The sequence below is a fragment of the Protopterus annectens genome, chromosome 16.part0, assembly GCF_019279795.1.
Source record: "Protopterus annectens isolate FY-2018-M chromosome 16.part0, PAN1.0, whole genome shotgun sequence".
NCBI lineage: Eukaryota > Metazoa > Chordata > Ceratodontiformes > Protopteridae > Protopterus > Protopterus annectens.
Window position 1 is genome coordinate 759,875,714 of NC_056750.1, and position 16,066 is coordinate 759,891,779.

Here is a 16,066-nt window from a genome sequence, read left to right on the forward strand (position 1 = left end):
ACAATCTCTAGTTGCTTTAGGGCAGCATAGCATTATAATAACCTTTACAGCTGTAACAGCTATACAGTAGTCCAGTTGTTACTGTGTACTTAAAAAATAGCCATTTCTTACGTACACTGCAAGGCATAATAGGACATTTGGCAATAAAAGAAGTTTCTTTACAGTTTTATTAATGGATAATGTCTCCCGCTTTGTGTTTACATTAATATAAGTGTATAGACTTCCTCCTACTTAGACTAATGCAGATGACAAGTAAAAAAGTTTGCAGACTACTTCTTACTGCACTAACACATGCTACTAATACAAACGTGTGCAGTCAGCATATAACAGCATGCAACCCCACCACACCCCATAATTTTTGCTATATAGGCTACCTATACACTATATTACTTACACTAATGCAGGCTATCAGTACAACAGCATGCAACTCCATCTCCCCCATAATTTCACCTATATATGTTACCTATACAACAGGATGCAGAGTCCCTTTGTACTTAAAATAATAATGGTTATGTTGAATTTATTTATATGTTTGTTTATATGTTTAACATATTTATGCTTGTCATATACATTTTTATTAAGACACAGTTTGTATGACAGAAAATGTTATCATTGGACAGTGTTTATATCAGGGTCTACTTTAGTAGACTGAGATTGCACATAATCTAAACTTACTTTATGGAGATGACATCAGCAATGTTTGAATAAACCAAAGCTTCACATTACCTCCAGCTAAAGAAACAGTGAAACTTTCGACCCTTAACCTGTTGTAGACTTGTGAATCTTCCTGCCTGCCCTATAAGGACCCCCCTCAAAATAAAAGACAGCCATCTCATCTGCAAGGAAGGTATAATCCTACTCACAAAACCCCTCCAGCTAAAGAAACAGCGAAAGTATGTTTGTCCTCTCATATAGGCTCTGAAGCTGAATTGCATATTTTAAAAGAATACAAAAAATATCTGTAGTCTAGTGTTCTGTGTAAAACCTCCATCTTGAGCCAGATACCCAGCAGCCATACCCCCCAACGACCCCAGAAAAAGCTTGTCTTCTTTTTCATTGTACACACTAGCTGTGTTCTACTCCTTTTCCTCTCTCTTATTGCTGCCTATAGTTGGATCCTTTGACCACTAAGTGGCTCCCAATAGCAGGCTTCTGGAATATCTCCTAACTCTCACCCTATTTTTATTACTACGGTCCACTCTGTACCTTTATTGGTGCATCTGACTCGATGCTATCTTGTCCCTCTCCTTCCAACTTTTGACTTTGCCCAGTCCTTATCCCTTGTCACTGTATAACATAAACCTGTGCTCCCTCTTACCTGGAACTTCTAACTGCTCCACAGTACTCTGCAGCTACAGATTGACTCTGGGACCTCTTCAGTCACTTGCTCTAACCCGCTCCATTTGCCCTGCGGGCTCACTCCTCTCCCCTACTCTACCTTCAAATACCACCCACCCCAGTGCATCTAAACTTATACTTCTGTGGCCACACACCCCCATCCTGTCAACCTATAGCCTATTCTATCTCGTTACATAACAGTTAAACTCCTAATTACTTACTACCTCCCATTACCTAATCCTCCTTTTATAGCCCCACCCATTAGCTTTCCTTTTGACTATACATTTATCCCACTGCTTACCTTTCCTATCACCTCATTATGCATATCCCAGGCATACCTAAACTCTTTAACTTGTTCCTTTATTTTATAATTCTCCCCACTCTACTTATATCACATATTCTCACCAGTTATGAATATCCTAATCTTACTAGATTTCAACATCCCCTAAAACAAACAACTCCACTCTCCCTTTTATCCCCTTCAATCCACTGCAACATAACATCCTCATCATCCTACCTTCTACCTCTGTTTCACAGGCTTAATCGCATTAAGTACCTCCAACTTAGAAAACTTTACTTTCATTTCTGTAAACTCTCAAAATACTCACACACTCCACAACAACACCTACTACTACATGGTGACATTCATCCAAATCCAGGCCCAAACAACACCATCCCTGATCCTCAACCTCTCCACCCCACTAGCTCTTATACCCCAATTAGTGGCCCCAACTCTCTTCTCATAGGTCACCTCAACATTCGTAGCTTAAACAACAAAGTTACACAACTACATGCTCTGTTAGGTTTATATTCTTTTGACATCCTATGTCTAACAGAAACTTGGCTCAAGCCTTTAACCAGGGACGATGATATAATACCACCTGGATATAATATCCTGAGACTAGACTGTCCAAACAAAAAAGGTGGTAGAGTAGCAATATTGTACAAATCTGAATTACAAATCACAACAGTAGATACCCAAGCTCCATCTCCAAACAATGCTAAAATCTTAATTACTAAACTTCAGATTAATGCAAAAAAATCTCTATACATTATTTGTGCCTATATCCCTCCAGGTAATAACATTAATACTCTTGAAATGCTCTAAGCTGGCTGTCCACATCCTTCCCACAAGAAATCATACTCCTTGGAGATTTTAATATTGATTGGAATTCTTGTACCTCAGCCAAACCAACTAACCACATAAACCTCTATGGCTTCTATCAAGCCATCACCTCTCTCACTAAAACGCACAAACCTAGCAATAAACAAAGCACATTAGACTGGATATTAGTTAATAGCAATCCTCTCTCATATAAAATGGGTACACTGCCTGACGATATTAGTGACCATGCCCTTACCTTTATAACTAAGCACAAGACCAGTATTCCCAACCAAATTACCCTTAGAATGACCTGGAACAAGAAAAATCTAGGCACAAGACCAGTATTCCCAACCAAATTACCCTTAGAATGACCTGGAACAAGAAAAATCTAAACCTAGACAGCTACCAAGCTGAGCTCAAAGCTTGCAATTGGTCACCCCTAAAATACTTGCCACTTGACAATGCAGTGTCTTACTTTAACTCCTAATTCTTGCAAATTCTTGAACACCATGCCCCCTCTCGTACAGTCAGAATTAGGAACAAACCAGCTCCTTGGCTCTCCAAAGAGACCTAGCACAAAATGCTACAAAGAAATAAGACTTGGTCCAAATGGAGATTTACTAAAGACCCGACTGACCACCAAAACTACAGACAACTTAGAAATGCTACAAAGAAACTAATTATTCTTGACAAAAAAAACTATTACCATAAACTCCAAAAAGCGCAACAAAAAAATCCACAAAAATTCTGCTCAGGTAACAGGATATTCCATCCAGGACACTACAAAACCCCTACCCCCTCTAACTTGACTCAGAACTCTCCTATCCAAATTGCAGATACATTTAACAAATTTTTCTCTGAAATTGTTAAATCATTAGCAAATACCTTATCCCCAGCTAGCGCCACTTTAACAACCTCATCCGCCAATAAACCTCCTGCATTTACTCTTCAACCAGTTCCAACATCACTAGTCCATACACTTCTTCATAAACTTAAAACTTGTACACCATCAGCTGACCTCCTCCCAGCTGTATATCTCCAAATGGCAGCTGGTGTACTAGCCTACCCTATTACCACCTTAATAAACAGAACCATTACAGAAAGTTCCATCCCTTCTCTCTGGAACGTCTCCCATATAATTCCATTGCATAAGGGTGGTAACTCAACTGAACAGTCTAACTTCTGGCCTATAGCCCTACTCTCTCCTTTAGCAAAAATCGTGGAGAAATTTATCCACCGGCAGCTACTTGATCATCTCCTACAAAACAATCTGCTGCTGACTGTCAGCATGGCTTTAGACCATTCCACAACACTACAACTGCACTCTTATCCTTCTTGGACTGTATTAATAAAAATCGTTATAACAACTTGCTTTCCTCTGCTCTCTTTATAGACCTCTCTAAAGCCTTTGACATGGTAAATCATCAATTAATGTTAGATACACTACTATTTCTTTCCTTAGATACTCGGGCACTCAGATGGTTTAAGTCCTATTTAGGTAACAGACAACAAGCAGTCCTCTGGGACAATAACTTATCTACTCAGCTCCCAATCACCCTGGGGGTCCCACAAGGCTGCATTCTGAGACCTCTCCTCTTTTCTATCTTTATTAATGATCTGAAAACTACACTTCCTCAAACCACCTGCATACAATATGCCAATGACTCAACATTAATCTGTGCTGCAGCCTCGTCGGCTGAACTCCAGTCCAGTACCCAAAAAGTACTTACCTTAGTTGAAAATCGGTTCCAACAATGCTGTCTCCTCCTCAACACAAAAAAAAAAAACTATTACTGTTCATTCCTACACAGAAGTCTGCCCCTATTAATTTCACAGTTACATCTAATAACAGCATTGTAATAGCACCCGACACAACCACCAAACTCTTAGAACTAACAATTGACCATAATCTTAACTATGACACTCACATAAACATAACCATCAAAGCAGTTAATAGAAAACTTGGTTTCTTCTACAGGCTTACAGCCTTTCTTACACCATCTGTCAGAACTACTATTGCACAAACCCATCTAATCTCCACCCTGCTCTATGCCTCCCTCATTTATACCAACCTATCCAAAACTAATCTAAACAAACTGTCAACCTCCTTTAATAACGTTGCCAGATTTGCCACTGGCTCCCCTTTTCGAACCCATCACTGCCAAAACCTGAAACAGCTAGGATGGCTAGAATTTGAAAACCAGGTTCTTCTTCAACAACTTACTATCACTCACAAGGTCCTGTACCATCCCACTAATACCCCTGTACTCTGTAACCTCATTAGTTCTTATAAAAATCTTAAAACTCTATGCTCAGCAAATAAGTTACTAGTAGCCACCCATAAATCCAGTAACAAATCTGGTGACTACCTTTTTACTAACTTTGTTGGAAACACCTGGAACAAGCTTCCAAACAATCTAACTTCCCTTACAACTAAACCACTTTTCAGGAACTAGTTAAGAGCCTTCCTTAAATCTCAATGGTTATGTACATGTACTAAACTAGATTGATACCCCCTCCTCTTGCTAAACCACCTTTAAACCTACCTCACCAGTTATATCTGCTCATATGTCCTTCACTATTTATTCAGGAATCGTTACAATTTTTCTAGTTTAATCCAGCTTTTTCTATCCGTTCCTGAACTACTACATAATCCAAACTAGCCTTTTAGAGATTACATATTATCCCAAAAACTGTGAGTATTTATGAATATAAGACGTTTTTCAGATAATAGCTATTAGATTTACTCTCTCTCTATGCCTGACCTACTGCTCTAAATCTACTATGCCTTCCTTCTATAGTTACTTCTACTGCTCTTAACCTCTCTACACCTACTCCAATATAGTTTTTTTTCTCTTTTTTTCCTCTCTCATCTACTATCTTAAACCAAATGTATAGTAAAGTGTTGTTGTTTTTACAACTTATTGTATTGTAATGTTTTTCTTTAAGTAGATGCTTAGTATCTTTAGACACTTTGTATAATCCTGTTTGGAGCTTTTCTCCCTGGGCCTCTACTGAAAATGGACATATATCCAGATAGACTAGCCCGGTCAACAAATGTAAAATAAAATAAAAAAATAAAAAATAAATATCTCATTTGATTACAGGGAATGGAGGCACTTGGCCAACATGCCACTTAAAAACACACCACAATATGTCAAACCCAGCCATGTGGGGACCTACTCCCCCCACACCCCCCCTAACTAAATATACCAACTCTGGTATTGCACTACTGTGGGGAAAGGGAGACTTTCCCCATGTTGCCCAAGCACCTCCATTCCCTGTAAAAAAAAAAAAAAAAAATGTGGCAATGTGAAGCTTCGGTTTATTTAAACTTCGGTGGTGTTGTCTCGGTAAAGTAAGTTTTGATTAAGTGCAATTTCGGTCTACTGAAGTAGACCCATATATCATTATATTGTATATTACTTATCACTGCATGGCAATGTAACAGTTGATGTCTATGTAAAACTGTCTTCTCTGAGCTGGGGCTGAAATGAGTCCATCAGTCCACTACCATGGTTAACAAAACAAATAAGCAAACAAAAAAAAAAGATAGGTAATCACTTCTTCTTCTTCTTTCAGCTTTTCCTGGTTAGGGGTCGCCACAGCAGATCACCTGTCCTCTCATGATTGGCAGTGGAGTTTTACAGTGTCGAGTTGCCAGCCCGGCGCCCAACCTTCCACAGAAGGCACGCACTTGCACGCACTCACGCCTAGGGCCAATTTACAGTGTCCAATCCACCTACAGCATGTCTTTGTATAGTGGTTTTTCACCCTTTCCCACATCCGAAAGTCCATAGTGCATTCTAACAGTGCAGGACAGGATGTTTATCAGTGTTTCCTTTGTTACAGCCACTGCCCAACTTCAAAGATTTCACCTGCCAAAGGGATAGAGCGGAAGGCCATGTGTGGCACGTGACTTCTATAATTAAATCATCTATTTATGAATCTGAATTTATTTACCAGGGAATAGCACTGATCACAGTAGACCAGTTTCAGTCTCAGTCCAAACTGATAAAGACAAGTTGTTGTGTCTTTCGGCTTTTCCCGGTTAAGGGTTGCCACAGCGGACCTCCGGTCCGCTAATGATTGGCAGTAGATTTTTATGTGTCGAGTTGCCAGCCCTTACGCACAACCTTCAATGAAGGTATGCACATTCACGCATGTCTCCACACAGAAGACGCTCTGGCTGAGAATCGAACAGGACGTCTTACTGTGAGGCAACAACACTACCGCAGCACCACCACCACAGTCCCAAACTGATAAAGACAAGTAATACACTGAAACATCATATGAGAGAATACACCCAAAAATGACATGGCTTATATAATGAATATGTTATGCATTACATACAAACTGCATTAGTACATATATAAAAAATAGCTGCTACTATACTATACGGTCACTTCTAGCTCAAGATTATATATGCAAAGATAGACAGAACTGGTGGAAGAAGAGGTTATGTTATATATACTGCAGGAAATCAATTGTATTTTGCCTCTCTTTGAAGATGAATTTTTAGCTGGGCATGAAATTTGATGTAGAAGTATTTTTGAGAATGTGCATAAACATGCATAATTAGTCACATGGTCAGGGATTAGCATGCAAATACCATTACAAGTACTACCAGCCATTTCCTTCTGGCTTTGTCAGTCTGATGGCTCTGGAAAATGGTCTTCAGCAATGCTACGTCCACTGTTAGGTGTGCAGATCAGAAACTTGTTACACTTCAGTGGTTTGACCCATAAAGTATGTGAGATGAAAATTTTAGAGATTTATGTCATCAGCTTTAATATCAGCATCACCATGGTTTACATTTCTCCATTAAATGCTAAAATATGGCACAGGGTGTGTGGTTCTGCAAAGTGGTTCACTTCGGCTATTTTGAAGTCCTAGGTATAACTAACAGTTTCCTTTAGTCATGCATTTTCATTCCAAATCATACAAGAAAGTACTATGATCCTTAAATGATTCAAGTTTCAAAAAATGCTTGTTTTTTTTGTTTTTTTTTACTTATTTCAGCAATCACTACTTCCCAAAATTACCTTACACATCCGGGTTCTGGTATGACAGTTAGTAGATGAAATATTTAATATAGTTGCTCAGTAAAATCTAATAATATGTGTATTTTATGATGGCATATACTCTGATTTTGGAAAATACCCTGGGGAACTTTGACACCGCATTAGGTTTCTACCAAACTAAACAAACTGCGGGTATTCTGGTTTTCAAGAATCTCATGTTTTATTTTGCATTCTCTTTTTATAGTGGCTCTGGCTGCAGCTTCATTGTTTCATTTGCTCACGTTCTCTCTCTTTCTCTCTCTATCTGGTATCTTGCTCTTTCTTTGTACCTCTTGACCTGATTTAAAAGGATTTGAAGAGTCAAGCTGTTATGCTCCCTGCAGGTGGCCAGGCCTTAGTCCTAGAGACTCTTAAAATATTCTGACTTTTTTCCGCTGGGAAGAATACCGTCAGTCTGCTCTTCCATTAAATACAGAACTGTGCCACCCCCAACTGAGTCCTTATTCCTTCTGTATCTCTTTACGTTCATCATTGTGTCACTATGATATACACTCAGCAAGAAGTGCTCTTTTTCATGTGTAATCCTATTTCTCTTCAGAAAAAAGGTTCACAATGGGTTACATTTGGTCATGAACGGAGTTAATTAGTCTCACAAATTAGAACAGCGTAGCTGTGCAATTCTTCAGCTGTGTCAACAATATTCTTCACACCCTGTATTAACGCAATTTTTTTTTTTTTGCATCTATCTGAATATTTGCCAAGTGAAGTGATGTACTAAATCCATTCATCTGGTGTTAGATAAGAAAGAGAGCCTTAGGTTCCAAGGAAAAGTTGCAGTCTCACCACCCTCATATTCACAGGATGTGTATACTGCAATGCATGTAAAACAGTGCCATAGTCTGGATATGTTTACAGCAGCCTTTACTATCAGATATAGAATCAGACATCACAGAAGCTCATCAAAGCACAACAGTGACCTTTCTGATTCTACTTCTCAGTAAAATACCTTTATTAAGATGGCACATTTCAGATAATAAAACTAGCTTTTATGTGAGTATTAAGGGTTGTCTTTTGTGATGTACAGTACAATTAGTGCTGATAACCACAACAAACTAGAGGAACCTGACATCTTTCTACTTATATGAAATGTGTGTGTGTGTCCATGAATATGTATGTATTTACTTTTTTTTTTTTTTTTTACCTATATCATATTTTGCCATATCATATTATACCTAATATGGAAAGTTGATATTAGGAACTTGAACACAACAGGTGTAGCTGAAAAGATGGCCATTGGAAAAATGTCTGAATTTTAAGCATTGAAACAGAGAAACATAGAAAGATACTGGGCTAATGGCCTGGAGATCCTTTTTGAAGCCTAGCCAATAAGAATTCTCTGCATGTTCCCTTTTATAGACAGGAAATAGTCAAGTTACAAATTCTGTTGTACATCAGCATCCTCTAACCAGCACAAACATATGTGTCACCCCAGGGATAAAGTTGCTGTTTCCCATGCATTTGTCCATGTTATGTTTGAACTGGGTCAGGGCAGTACTTTGTTTTACATGGATAGGAAGCCTGTTCCAGAGCAGTGGAAATCTCTGTGAGATATATCTGTCTCTCCAGCATGTCCTGCTTAGATTGCTGGAAAGGTTAACATTCTAAGAGCAGGTGTTTCTGATGCCATTGTTTTTGCAGATGGCTAGGCAGAGGTAACCCCTCAGCAGTCTATAACAGAGTGAAAATAGGAAGCGTGACATAAAGTGGTCCCCTTAATTCATGTGTTGGGCTCCTTGGATTCTTTCTGTAAGTAATTTCTGTGAGTGTTCAAGTTGAAAAATGCCTTGAAGGTACATACCAAAGGGAGCATTGTACCTGATGATCGGTCTAATAAGGGCAATTTAGAGAGGGACAATACCCTCCCAAGGCCTGGATGCAATGCTCCTACTTATAAGTTGTGCTGTATAAAATGACTTCCTAACTCTGGTGGACAAATGTTGGTCAAAGGCCAGATCACTATCCACATAAGTCCCTAGATCTACTATTGTTTCTACTTTAAGAGGTTTGTTATCAGTGTTGTAGTTTGTGAGGGTGAATGATTTACTGAAGGAGATGATTTTGCACTTTTTTGCATTTTAGTTTGACCCCCAATTCTTACTACAACTGTAAATTTGTGAGATAGCCCACTAATCACCTCTTGTGTAGTTGCCTGCATCTCCTGTAGCCCCAAAATATAATCATCACATCAGTGGAAAGAGAGAAACATTTTAAAATGCTCAGTGTTGGATGCCATTTTGTTTAATATGCCAATCTGGGCAGCTAACTTTTGACTTACCCTCCTACTACAATCTGGGTCCCCAAATCTTCAACATCTCCTCTCACCAATCTAGTACAGGATTATGACCATAGTTACAGAAATTCCAGCAGAGAAGGATCAGTCACAGCGGAGGAGGGTTATTAAATACCAATCAGCTAGGCAGCTGGCAAAACTTTTTGGGTCATGAAAGGGGATATGCTTTTTTTCACCTTTGTAGCAGCAGATGTCTCTGCATTATTGCAAGATACACTATGCCATGTATGTGCAATTAATTCCACACCCCTTTCCATTTGGTAGTTAGAGCACAGGATGAGGGCTGTAGGCTGTTAACAAGGTCCTTCCTCTAGTCCAGGCCAGATCCTATCAGTTTTCATTTGCTCATTGCGTGACTCTGAACAACTCACATAATTAAACAGATAGGGCAGTTGTGAAATTGAGCTAGTCTCCTCAATTTTCTCCTGGACTGCATGCCTAGTAACTCTGTGTGTGTGTGTAACTGATATTCCATTTTTGAGTGTCTTCTTTTATCTACTGTATTCTTATGGTCTTAGTCCAGGTAAGAATGAGGCCATTTACCTGATTTAAGGTATCTAAAGAAGCAGAAGCCTGCATGTGTATATTCATGCACAGTGGGAAAGGGAGACCTGTCAGAGCGGATCAATTCAGGTATATGGTGAGTTGTGTGTGTGGACAGCTGTTAAAGATCACTATCTGGTATGCATTCGTAATTTTAATTTTAATTCTTAGAGATAATAATGCAGAGAAACAAGCCAAAAAAATGCACAAACAAATAAATAAATATATACATACATTCATAAATAAATAAAAAAATAAACACATACATACATACATAAATTAACTAACTAACCAGAACCCGCTGTAAGCACAGTATCACAACAATAAGACATATCTAAGATAAAAAATAATTTTGTCACTTAGTGTTATGCTGGGTACATCAACTTCATGTAAATTCATTTGTATTTACAGAAGGATATGTCCTACTTGACATATAATCATTGTAACCAGAAAAGAAGACACACTTGATGCCAGATGCAAAAATATTGGTTACACATTAAAATAATGGCATGTATTGTACATTTTTTGAGGGTGACAAAGCGTTACATTAGGCCTAGTGCCTGGTAACTTAAATTATGTTACAGTAGTTTAATATTACAGCATTGAGAAATACAAGTGTGGGGGCACCGCTTTAATTATTTCATCACTCTGTGAACAGATAGCCGCTTTTAGTGTAGAAACTAGAATTCACTGCAGTAGACATTGAGATGAATTTCAATTAGTGCAGGACAAAGGAGGCATGCTAGACGTTGGCAAAATGCTTTTTCTGCACACAACCTTTTTGCATCTACAGAGATTATAGTCACTGACATGAACAGAGTTAATGTCAAAACACTAGTTCCAGCACATATCATTTAAAAAGCTCATTTAAACTTACCACTAAGCTCTACCCATTTATATATCTAACTTAAGTAAAATCCAGTACTTTTGTTTCTTGTCAAAAACCTATCTGAATATTCTAGGGAAACAAACTCATTTTTCTCTTATACACCCTCGACCCAGTTAGAGGGAATTAGCATAACACAGCTGATGCTGTGACAAGTGTGTAGCTACCAATTATCTGCAAGGACAGGTAGTGGAAAATGAGACTGGAGCCTACAGAGGATGGGAAAGAAATATGACTATAAGGGGCAGGAGCATACTGGATCCGCAAGTGCAAAGATGTCATTTAAAATCATGATAGGAAGTATACATGGGTCTTTTACCATTTACAGAATAATATACATTTAGTGTTTGTGGTACAAAACTTGAAGAGTGAAAATAATTGTCACTATGACACACTACTTGGCAGTGACAAGATAAGAACTTGAATCATAAAATTGGACTAGGTTATTACAATTTGCACTTTTATGTGGAATTCAGAATAAGCAATTTAACCATATCATAGCACCTGTTTTATCACTAATTGCCTATTAGAAATGTAAGGGTATGCCTTAGCAAAGACAGGCTAAAGAAAAATTATGACATCATTCAGTACAGTTGTGAAATATATTACCTCATGTTCTGTGTTGCTAGCTTGTCACTTCCCTGACCTCAGATCAGATCTGGAGTAGATTTGGTAAACATTTAAGAAATGACTTGGAAGGTCATCCAACAGCCTTAACTGGCACCCAGGACTTTCTGCTGTAACAGGAGACTTACAATAGCTGAGAAGCCATTGTTTTCCTCCCCTTATGAATGCACTGTTTACTTCCTACCTGTCTGAAGTACAAGTGTGAGATGACAGCTACTCTGGAACAATGCATGTAAGCAAAATCCAGGGGACAGAGTTTATGAATTATGCATGAGCTGAATTGTCTGGCTTCTTACCACTGAACCATTGGAAATTTTGTTTTTCTCTATAAAACTCCAAAATGTTCCTTTTAATGTAAAGATTCTAAAAATTATGGTTAGTCTCTTGCAAAATAACATTTTGAGTAGACATATGTTGTGCCCTGGGAGAGAAACACTACTAATGAACCAAACAAAGACACTTTGACTATGTTCTGGGTAGTATTTCTCTTTAAATGTTTATAAAAAGCTGTCCTAAAAGTACAATATTCTCAGTGCAAGGCTTCCATTATAACTGCTGCAAATATGTGGAGATTTGCTCACACAACCCAGATTTAATAAGTGCTATGATCTCATCCACTTTCAAGTTCCCCTGTGGCAACTGGTGTGGCAGAAATGAGGTTTGGATCGCTCTACTGCCAACTGCTTGTGGCAAGGAGCTGCTAAAGATGGAAGTTTGAACTCCACCACTGCCAACCAAATGTCATGCATGATGTATAAGGAACAGGGGCAGTAGTTCATGTAACACTCCACTGACCCATATTGGTCTGATCACTACTATAGGGATGGTCCCTTGAATCATACCACTGGCTACCAATAGGTTAAAGTAAAAAAAAAATAGTACACACAAACTTCATTTTCTTAATAGTTATCTAACTAGAATGTGTCCTCAAGAACATGTAGAGAATATGCTCTACTGTCCTGGTTATGGGATTTGACTTTCCACACTAGGGGGTACTCATGGACCAGTTATTGAGCTGAGTGTTGGACCTAACACCCCAGACACCTTTTTCTTCACTTTTTCTGTGAACATCAATGTCTTCCAGTTTCCTTTAACCATAGTAACTGCTTTCCAAGCAAATTATTTTAAACACACACACACACACACACACACACACACACACACACAGTTCCCAGGGTGGATTGTAGAATTCTTCAATTCCCCACAATTTTTATTATTATTTATAGGTTTCCATGAAAAGGAAAAAAAAAAGCATAGCAAGAAAGGCAGGATGAGTCCTGGTTCTATAGTTATCACATGACTGTAAAGGAACTATGTGGCTGTGAAAAGCACAGCATATGTCAAGATGGCTGTTTTAAGATACTATATTATTCATACACGCCATATTAACTGAAAAATCAGCAATGCAGGTAACATAAAATGTCGTCCTTAAACTAACTTTCACCATAATAGGAATAAAGGTGCGTTGAACTTCAGTGAGGGGAACTGAAATCCGGGAGAGTGGCATCCTAAAACAACTTCTGTATTATACTTTTTAAAAGTAAATAGGTAATCAGATCCCGATGCATTCCAGATACTTTTACTACTGCACGGTAGCGAAATAAATCAGTAGCAAGGAATAAACTTACATTTTTAAAGAAGTTCAGCAAGAAATCTAGAGGGCAGAAGGAATGTGTATGCTGGATATCACTGCAATCATATGTAAACATTTAGCACAGCATTGGTTTACACTGATTACAGTCAACGTATTACTTGGATTTTTAGTAAACCTTAACATAATAGTTAATCACATTTTAAGGTGTTATACTGTTTTAATTATTCTGGCAAATCAAGCACCTTTATATCCTTCCAAAGACGAATACATGAATGTTGGCATGTACCACGATTCCACTTAAATTATAATTTTAATAATAGTACATTAAAAATGCATATTCACTTATAGAAACCCACGTCATCTTGCTTGAAAGAGAAAAACAAAGAAAATTTACTTTCACCTGAGTCCAAGTCACTTGTGAACATGGAAAACAAGTCTGTGAATACATAATGGAGTAATGGAAATATAATAAAACCATGACAATTCTAATACTACATATCAAAAACACAGCTGTGTCACAATGAATGCAATAAATTATTCTTTCTTCTACTGTAAATTTCAGCATGTAGTCAGTTTCAAAACAGAAAACAAAAAATACATATTATTCTGTAAAAGAACCTGATGTTAAACAATCCTTTATCAGAAATAAGAATGTGCTAAGAAGTAAAAATTGATTTTTATAAAATATTATATTTCTGGACTTCATTTTCTTTACAATATAAAGCAACATAGGATATTTCAGCACATTGACTGTACTTTACAAACCTTTCATCTAATGCCGAAATGACACTAGGTTTTGCATAAGGAATAAAGCAATGGAACTATACAATCTTGTGATTTAATAGACTAAAATTACACTTAATTTTAATCTTAGGGTTTTGCAAATATCTTGTCAAGGTGTATAAACAGCACAGCTGAGACATCTTAAAAAAAACTACCACATCTCCTTGCTAGATTTTTCACATTAGCATTTTGCTGGTGCATTGCTTACAAGTGGACAAAAATACTTTACAGGTTCATATGCTAGCTGCCCTCGTGTGCCATTTTAAGCCTAACCAATTTCCCTTTTTGATATTGTTTGTTCATACCCATCCCATGGTCAAAAATTATATTTACCCCTAATGAGAATAACTGAGATCATACAGTAGATAATTTGAGGGGACCCATGCATGGGATAAAGCATTTAGGAGCTGCATCTTTCCATTATTAGTACATTGGGCAGTCCTGGGGTACATTTTCTGTTTAAATACCAATAATCAAATTCCCAGTAAAACACAACCAACTTCTTTATTGTAACTTTTAACAGATTTGTCCATCAGTGTCAAAGGACTTCATCAATACAAAGAATTAAACTATAATATCAAATTTAAATACATTAATAGATTTAAGTTGTTCATAAATATGGCTGGGATCAGTACTGTTTTATGTGGATGGTGAGTTTGTTCCACAGCAGCAGTATCCTCTGCGAGATATACTTGTCCTTCCAAATCATTCTGTTGACGTTGCAGAAGAGGTTTGGATCCCTAGACCAAGTATTTCTGATGCTATTTGACTTGTGGAGGATGCCTTGTATACCAGATACAGGTCACCTTTTAGCAGTCAGTAGCGGGTTCCTATCAGAAGAGTGAATACTTAAAATAGGGAACGCTCTTCTGTCAAACTGAAAACAACGAAAGCTGACAATGTCGAAGGCATGGAACAGCGATTTTTTTCCCAGGGAAAAAAATCGTTGGGCCGTTCACTAGACTTTGCTGTTTTTTTCCACTGTGGTGCGATCTCAGAGTTGGTATATTTAAGTTGGAGGGGTGGGGGTGAAGCCCCCCCAATTTATTATGTTTGTACACTTTTTTTTTCATGGATCAGCGAATTTTTTTCCTGGGAAAAAATTCGCTGATCTGTACATTCAACATTGTCAGCTTTCATGTTTTTCAGTTCGACAGAAGAGCGTTCACTATTTTAAGCATTCGCTCTTCTGATACAGACCCATCAGTAGCAAACTTGCTTTTGGCTTCCTAGTGAAATGCTGAGCCTTGTAACGCAAGCCCCAAAGTGTGAGAAAGAAAAAAAAAACAAAAGGAGAACAGTGAATGTTGAACATCGCTTTTCTGCTTTACAGTTGCTTTTTGCAGGGAGAAAAGCCCCCACCCTCACCATAATGTGGGAGACAAGCCTCCAACATCCCCAAACTTATAAATATCAATGCCGAGATTACCATACCTCAGAGAAAAGGAAATATTCTAAGGAACAGCAGTCTTAGTACGTCTGCATTTTAGATCATTCAGGCTTGTCATTCTGGGACTCACATTAACAAATCTCAGAATTTAGAACCGTTACCCTACAAACCTGTTATCTATACATTCTCTCTCATCTCTATATGCCATCACTGCTGATTTTCAGGTAGTTATTTTGTCTGATGCATAAAACATGAGCTAGTGAAATGATTTATCTTTTTCTACTGTCATTACTTATATTTTTCTGTCCACTGGAAATTCTCTAATCATGTTTAAAATTTCTTTGAGTCAAAATATTCAGGATCATTTTAACTGTCTACCATCATCATTCTTCAAGGGCTTGTCTAGCTTGATTGCCAAGGTAACCA

The 16,066-nt window shown here is 37.9% G+C and overlaps 1 protein-coding gene across 8 annotated transcripts in view; it reads left to right on the forward strand.

The window, feature by feature from the left end:
• TNC (tenascin C) overlaps window positions 1–16,066 on the forward strand; it is a 223,528-nt gene that overhangs the window by 62,808 nt on the left and 144,654 nt on the right. The gene's annotated exons all lie outside the window — the stretch shown is intronic.